This window comes from Bombina bombina, chromosome 1 (genome assembly GCF_027579735.1).
Source record: "Bombina bombina isolate aBomBom1 chromosome 1, aBomBom1.pri, whole genome shotgun sequence".
Classification (NCBI taxonomy): Eukaryota; Metazoa; Chordata; class Amphibia; order Anura; family Bombinatoridae; genus Bombina; species Bombina bombina.
Window position 1 is genome coordinate 1,348,210,456 of NC_069499.1, and position 7,608 is coordinate 1,348,218,063.

The window sequence follows — 7,608 nt, forward strand, 5'->3', positions numbered from 1 at the left end:
TTAGCGCTTTATTGCGCAGTAAAAATTCAGTCACAGTCTTCCTATTTCTTCCTCCATGATCCAGGACGTCTCTACAGAGCCCAGGGGTCTCCAAAACTAGTTTTGAGGGAGGTAATCACTCACAGCAGACCTGTGAGAGTGTGTTTTGACTTGTGATAAAAAACGTTTATATTAAATTGTTATCAGTTTTTGGGTACTAAGGGGTTAATCATCCATTTGCTGGTGGGTGCAATCCTTTGCTAACTTAATGCATTTACTGTGAAAATTTGGTTGCTATAACTAATTTGGTTCATTATTTCAACTGTGACAGTTTTTTGTGCTTCTTAAAGGCACAGTAACGTTTTTTATATTGCTTGTAAATTTATTTGAAAAGTATTTTCCAAGCTTGCTAGTCTCATTGCTAGTTTGTTTAAACATGTCTGACACAGATGAATCTCTTTGTTCAATATGTTTAAAGGCCAATGTTGGAGCCCAATAGAAATTTGTGTACTAATTGCATTGATGCTACTTTAAATAAAAGCCAATCTGTACATGTAAAGAAAATTTCACCAGACGAGGGGGAAGTTATGCCGACTAACTCTCCTCACGTGTCAGTACCTTCGCCTCCCGCTCAGGAGGTGCGTGATATTGTGGCGCCAAGTACATCAGGGCGGCCCTTACAAATCACTTTGCAAGACATGGCTAATGTTATGACTGAAGTACTATCTAAATTGCCAGAATTTAGGGGTAAACGCGATCACTCTGGGGTAAAAACAGAGTGCGCTGATAATAATAGAGCCATGTCTGATACTGCGTCACAATTTGCAGAACATGAGGACGGAGAGCTTCATTCTGTGGGTGACGGATCTGATCCAAGTAAACTGGACTCAGACATTTCAAATTTTAAATTTAAGCTTGAGAACCTCCGTGTATTACTAGGGGAGGTATTAGCGGCTCTGAATGATTGTAACACGGTTGCAATTCCAGAGAAATTATGTAGGCTGGATAGATACTATGCGGTAGTGGTGTGTACTGATGTTTTTCCTATACCTAAGAGGCTTACAGAAATTATTAACAAGGAGTGGGATAGACCCGGTGTGCCTTTTTCACCCCCTCCTATATTTAGAAAAATGTTTCCAATAGACGCCACCACACGGGACTTATGGCAGACGGTCCCTAAGGTGGAGGGAGCAGTTTCTACTCTGGCTAAGCGCACCACTATCCCGGTGGAGGATAGCTGTGCTTTTTCAGATCCAATGGATAAAAAGTTAGAGGGTTACCTTAAGAAAATGTTTGTTCAACAAGGTTTTATATTACAACCCCTTGCATGCATTGCGCCTGTCACGGCTGCGGCGGCATTCTGGTTTGAGTCCCTGGAAGAGACCATTAGCTCAGCTCCATTGGATGAGATTATAGACAAGCTTAAAGTCCTTAAGCTAGCTAATTCATTTATTTCTGATGCCGTAGTACACTTAACTAAGCTTACGGCTAAGAACTCCGGATTCGCCATTCAAGCGCGTAGAGCGCCGTGGCTTAAATCCTGGTCAGCCGATGTGACTTCTAAATCGCTTAACATACCTTTCAAAGGGCAGACATTATTCGGGCCCGGTTTGAAAGAAATTATCGCTGACATTACTGGAGGTAAGGGCCATGCCCTGCCTCAAGACAGGGCCAAACCAAGGGCTAAACAGTCTAATTTTCGTGCCTTTCGTAACTTCAAGGCAGGAGCAGCATCAACTTCCTCCGCTCCAAAACAGGAAGGAACTGTTGCTCGCTACAGACAGGGCTGGAAACCTAACCAGTCCTGGAACAAGGGCAAGCAGGTCAGAAAGCCTGCTGCTGCCCCTAAGACAGCATGAAGTGAGGGCCCCCCGATCCCGAAACGGATCTAGTGGGGGGCAGCCTTTCTCTCTTCGTCCAGGCTTGGGGCAAGAGATGTCCAGGATCCCTGGGCGTTAGAGATCATATCTCAGGGATATCTTCTGGACTTCAAAGCTTCTCCTCCAAAAGGGAGATTTCATCTTTCAAGGTTGTCAGCAAACCAGATAAAGAAAGAGGCGTTTCTACGCTGTGTACAAGACCTTTTACTAATGGGAGTGATCCACCCAGTTCCGCGGTCGGAACACGGACAAGGGTTTTACTCAAATCGGTTTGTGGTTCCCAAAAAAGAGGGAACCTTCAGACCAATCTTGGACTTAAAGATCCTAAACAAATTCCTAAGAGTTCCATCGTTCAAAATGGAAACTATTCGGACCATCTTACCTATGATCCAAGAGGGTCAGTACATGACCACAGTGGATTTAAAGGATGCCTACCTTCACATACCGATTCACAAGGATCATTACCGGTATCTAAGGTTTGCCTTCCTAAACAGGCATTACCAGTTTGTAGCTCTTCCCTTCGGGTTAGCTACAGCTCCAAGAATCTTTACAAAGGTTCTGGGCTCTCTTCTGGCGGTACTAAGACCGCGAGGAATAGCGGTAGCTCCGTACCTAGACGACATTCTGATACAATCGTCAAGTTTCCAAACTGCCAAGTCTCATACAGAGTTAGTTCTGGCATTTCTAAGGTCGCATGGGTGGAAGGTGAACGTAGAAAAGAGTTCTCTATTGCCACTCACAAGAGTTCCCTTCTTGGGGACTCTTATAGATTCTGTAGAAATGAAAATTTACCTGACAGAGGACAGGTTATCAAAACTTCTAAATGTTTGCTGTGTCCTTCATTCCATTCAACACCCGTCAGTGGCTCAATGCATGGAGGTAATCGGCTTAATGGTAGCGCAATGGACATAGTACCTTTTGCACGCCTGCATCTCAGACCACTGCAATTGTGCATGCTAAGTCAGTGGAATGGGGATTACTCAGATTTGTCCCCTATGCTAAATCTGGATCAAGAGACCAGAGATTCTCTTCTATGGTGGCTTTCTCGGCCACATCTGTCCAGGGGGATGCCCTTCAGCAGGCCAGATTGGACGATTGTAACAACAGACGCCAGCCTGCTAGGTTGGGGCGCTGTCTGGAATTCCCTGAAGGCTCAGGGATCATGGACTCAGGAGGAGAGACTCCTTCCAATAAACATTCTGGAATTAAGAGCAGTTTTCAATGCCCTTCTGGCTTGGCCTCAGTTAGCAACTCTGAGGTTCATCAGGTTTCAGTCGGACAACATCACGACTGTGGCTTACATCAACCATCAGGGAGGGACAAAGAGTTCCCTAGCGATGATGGAAGTCTCAAAGATAATTCGCTGGGCAGAGTCTCACTCTTGCCACCTGTCAGCGATCCACATCCCAGGCGTGGAGAACTGGGAGGCGGATTTCCTAAGTCGCCAGACTTTTCATCCGGGGGAGTGGGAACTTCATCCGGAGGTGTTTGCCCCAATGCTGAAGCAGTTGGGCAAACCAGATCTGGATCTCATGGCGTCTCGCCAGAACGCCAAGCTTCCTTGTTACGGATCCAGGTCCAGGGACCCGGGAGCGGTACTGATAGATGCTCTGACAGCACCTTGGGTTTTCAACATGGCTTATGTGTTTCCACCCTTCCCGATGCTTCCTCGATTGATTGCCAGGATCAAACAGGAGAGAGCATCGATAATTCTAATAGCGCCTGCGTGGCCACGCAGGACCTGGTATGCAGATCTAGTGGACATGTCGTCCTGTCCACCTTGGTCTCTACCTCTGAGACAGGACCTTCTGATTCAGGGTCCTTTCAAACATCCAAATCTAATTTCTCTGAGGCTGACTGCATGGAGATTGAACGCTTGATTCTATCAAAGCGGGGATTCTCGGAGTCAGTGATTGATACCTTAATACAGGCTAGGGAACCTGTTACCAGGAAAATTTACCATAAAATATGGCGTAAATACTTACATTGGTGCGAATCCAAGAGTTACTCATGGAGTAAGGTTAGGATTCCTAGGATATTGTCTTTTCTACAAGAAGGTTTAGAAAAGGGTTTATCTGGTAGTTCGTTAAAGGGACAGATCTCAGCTCTGTCTATCCTTTTACACAAACGTCTGTCAGAAGTTCCAGACGTTCAGGCTTTTTGTCAGGCTTTGGCTAGGATTAAGCCTGTGTTTAAGACTGTTGCTCCCGCCGTGGAGCTTAAACTTAGTTCTTAACGTTCTGCAAGGTGTTCCGTTTGAACCCCTTCATTCCATTGATATCAAGCTGTTATCTTGGAAAGTTCTGTTTTTAATGGCTATTTCCTCGGCTCGAAGAGTCTCTGAGTTATCGGCCTTACATTGTGATTCTCCTTATCTGATTTTTCATTCAGACAAGGTAGTTCTGCGTACTAAACCTGGGTTCTTACCTAAGGTAGTCACTAACAGGAATATCAATCAAGAGATTGTTGTTCCATCATTGTGCCCTAACCCTTCTTCAAAGAAGGAACGACTTCTGCACAATCTGGACGTCGTCCGTGCCCTGAAATTTTATTTGCAGGCAACTAAAGATTTTCGCCAAACTTCTTCCCTGTTTGTCGTTTATTCTGGACTGAGGAGAGGTCAAAAAGCTTCGGCTACCTCTCTCTCTTTTTGGCTTCGTAGCATAATACGTTTAGCCTATGAGACTGCTGGACAGCAGCCTCCTGAAAGAATTACAGCTCATTCTACTAGAGCTGTGGCTTCCACTTGGGCCTTTAAGAATGAGGCCTCTGTTGAACAGAGACTGCAACTTGGTCTTCACTTCACACCTTTTCGAAATTTTACAAATTTGACACTTTTGCTTCTTCGGGAGGCTGTTTTTGGGAGAAAGGTTCGTCAGGCAGTGGTTCCTTCCGTGTAAAGATCCTGGCCTGTCCCTCCCGTCATCCGTGTACTTTTAGCTTTGGTATTGGTATCCCATAAGTAATGGATGACCCGTGGACTGACTACACTTAACAGGAGAAAACATAATTTATGCTTACCTGATAAATTCCTTTCTCCTGTAGTGTAGTCAGTCCACGGCCCGCCCTGTTTTTACGGCAGGTCTAAATTTTAAATTAAACTCCAGTCACCACTGCACCCTATAGTTTCTCCTTTCTGGTTTGGTTTCGGTCGAATGACTGGGTATGACGTAGAGGGGAGGAGCTATATAGCAGCTCTGCTTGGGTGATCCTCTTGCACTTCCTGTTAGGGAGGAGATATAATCCCATAAGTAATGGATGACCCGTGGACTGACTACACTACAGGAGAAAGGAATTTATCAGGTAAGCATAAATTATGTTTTTAATACATGCACTGCTTCTCAATGCTTTTTAGCAGTCACATGACTGGAAAAAAAGGTTGTTATTCTGAAACAGTGTAAATTGAACCGTTGTAAAACAAGGGCCACCTGTATTGACCTGTTCATGCCCAGGGGAAGTGTTTAACATTGAAATGAAGTACTGATGTAAGCACTTGCTTGAAAAATGAAATCACGCAATAGTCTGTGCGATTACGTGATTTCAAGGCCAGGCGTGAATCATGGGGTCTGCCTATGATGCCAGACATGCCCCCCCAGTTAAATTTACCATTAAAAAAGAGGAGGCTGCAAGATGCAAAGAAAGGACATTCCATGCCGTCCTAAGTGCATTAAAGCCCAACATGGTTAAAGGGATAGTAAACCCCAATGTTTTTCTTTCATGATTCAGTGCATTTATCCCTTTAAGACGACATGGAACTTCTTAAGGGTTTGAAGAGTATTTTTTTATTTTTTTTTTCCAGATTTATGAAATGTGTCTTGATATTTTTAACCAGCAGTTGTATCAAGTTAATACAGCTAATGATTAAATTCACCAAGATGCTTTTAAAAGTGTGTGGGAAAAAAAATAAAAAAAATATTTGGGTTTTTTAGTTCTTGAAAAAAAATACATCCCTGATTCTTCTGTTTGCCATTAAAGGACATTTTGTTAAAAAAAAAGTAAGAAGCTTTAAGCTTTTATAGGCGTCATTCGTGGCAAAATTCATTGGGGTCAGAGGGTTAAGGATATTCGGCTGTTTCAGCAGCTATCAGAGTAAACAACCCCCTCCGATCTCACAGCAGGAGTGAGACTCATTGCCCTGAACAGCCTGACCCAAGAGCTGACCTGATGATGATAACTTTTGCAGAATACCTAGCTCTGCTTCTCTTCCTTCTAAAACTGGCAGCTGGGTCAGAGGCAGGAGGAGCCCTGACAGGAAAAACAAAGGCAACACAACCCATAGCAGGAGTCCCAGTCTGTACTTTCAAACATGCAAAACTGAGCACTGTGTTTTAACCTGGGCTGGTGGCAACTCTAGAATTCCTCCCACCCCACTCAGATTTGAAGATATTAGCCCAGCTGCTCCGGACTAAATATCCAATGCAGCTGGCTGTGTGAGTTAATGGGTATGTGAGTGAGGGGGGCCCAAACCAGGGTGACTTTGCCTTACTTTTAATTCACCAATGGCACCCTGGGTCACCTGACTAGAGTCACCACTTTCAGCCCCTGATAGTGGCTCTGGGAACACAGTCACGCATATACCCACTTAGAGAAACACACACACAGAATTACATTCATACATAGAAAGTCTCAAGCTGGTACACACTAACATGGGTCGGTTCAGCACAGTTTTAATAAATCAAATATTAATGTATGGTTTTAAAATAACAGATCACAGTTCAAGGGAAATATCTCTCTATATATAGAGAGCCTACAGGCTGTGTACACATATACAGTAGCAGGCTAACGGCGCATCTTTCTCTCCCGCAACAAATGTTTCATGATCGCACAGAATAGAAGTTGTCCATCTGCAGCTGTGAGAGAAGTTACCTCAGCTTTCCCCTACAGTGAGATTATTAGCCTATTAGTGGCCTTAGCCCTAGTGTTGGCTCTAATTAGCATCTAATTACCCCCCACCATCTACCGATGCAGACACTGAAGAATTACACAAATGTGCAGGGCTTTCAGGCTTCCTGCAGAAAATAAGGAGATAAGCTGGCTCTGCTTCCCTGTGCTCTTTCTACATTGGCCCAGTCCGCCTCTGGTGTGTTCTCCACAGCTCTGTATTCACTATTCAGTGATACTGCCCACAGTTCCTTGTTTCCTACACTTAGTGGAACACCCACCCCTCCCCCCCACAGCTCTGTGTGTTCCACTCAATCTCCCCACGCAGCTCCATAATCGCAACTACCTATGTGTGTCCCTACAGTGACATTCCCGCTACAGATAGAAATCTAGATACTGTTTATATAAAGCTCCTACTGCAGATGGATGTCTCTGCTTCAGCATACTGCATGTGGATGCTGCTCCTGTTAACACTGACTCCTGCTGTAAATAATAAGTGCGCACTTTAATTTAACTTTTACAGCCTGCTCTAAATAACTACCACGGCACCTGTTCCTGGACTACCTCCTGCTCCAAGTAACTAGCGTGCAATATTTCCCTGGTCTTACTGGTACTCTCTCTCCTGACCTCTAGTGGCACCAAATTTTTATTTTTTTAGTATATTCCGTCCTGGTCTGTGCACACTTTTAAAAAGCGTGCGGGCACGGTGCTGGTAAAACAGAGGCCTCATCCTGACTGCAGCCTGACCCTGGCATACGCTGCTAGACAAATGCATCATATTAATCAGTAGGCATGCTAAAGTGTTAAACATTTTTACCCATTTGTTATTCCATGTCAGATTAACTAGCAACTGTTAACTGAGAGGATG

At 44.4% G+C, this 7,608-nt stretch overlaps 1 protein-coding gene across 1 annotated transcript in view; it reads left to right on the plus strand.

The window, feature by feature from the left end:
• LOC128649666 (junctional adhesion molecule A-like) overlaps positions 1-7,608 on the plus strand; it is a 109,959-nt gene that overhangs the window by 85,209 nt on the left and 17,142 nt on the right. The window lies entirely within an intron of this gene.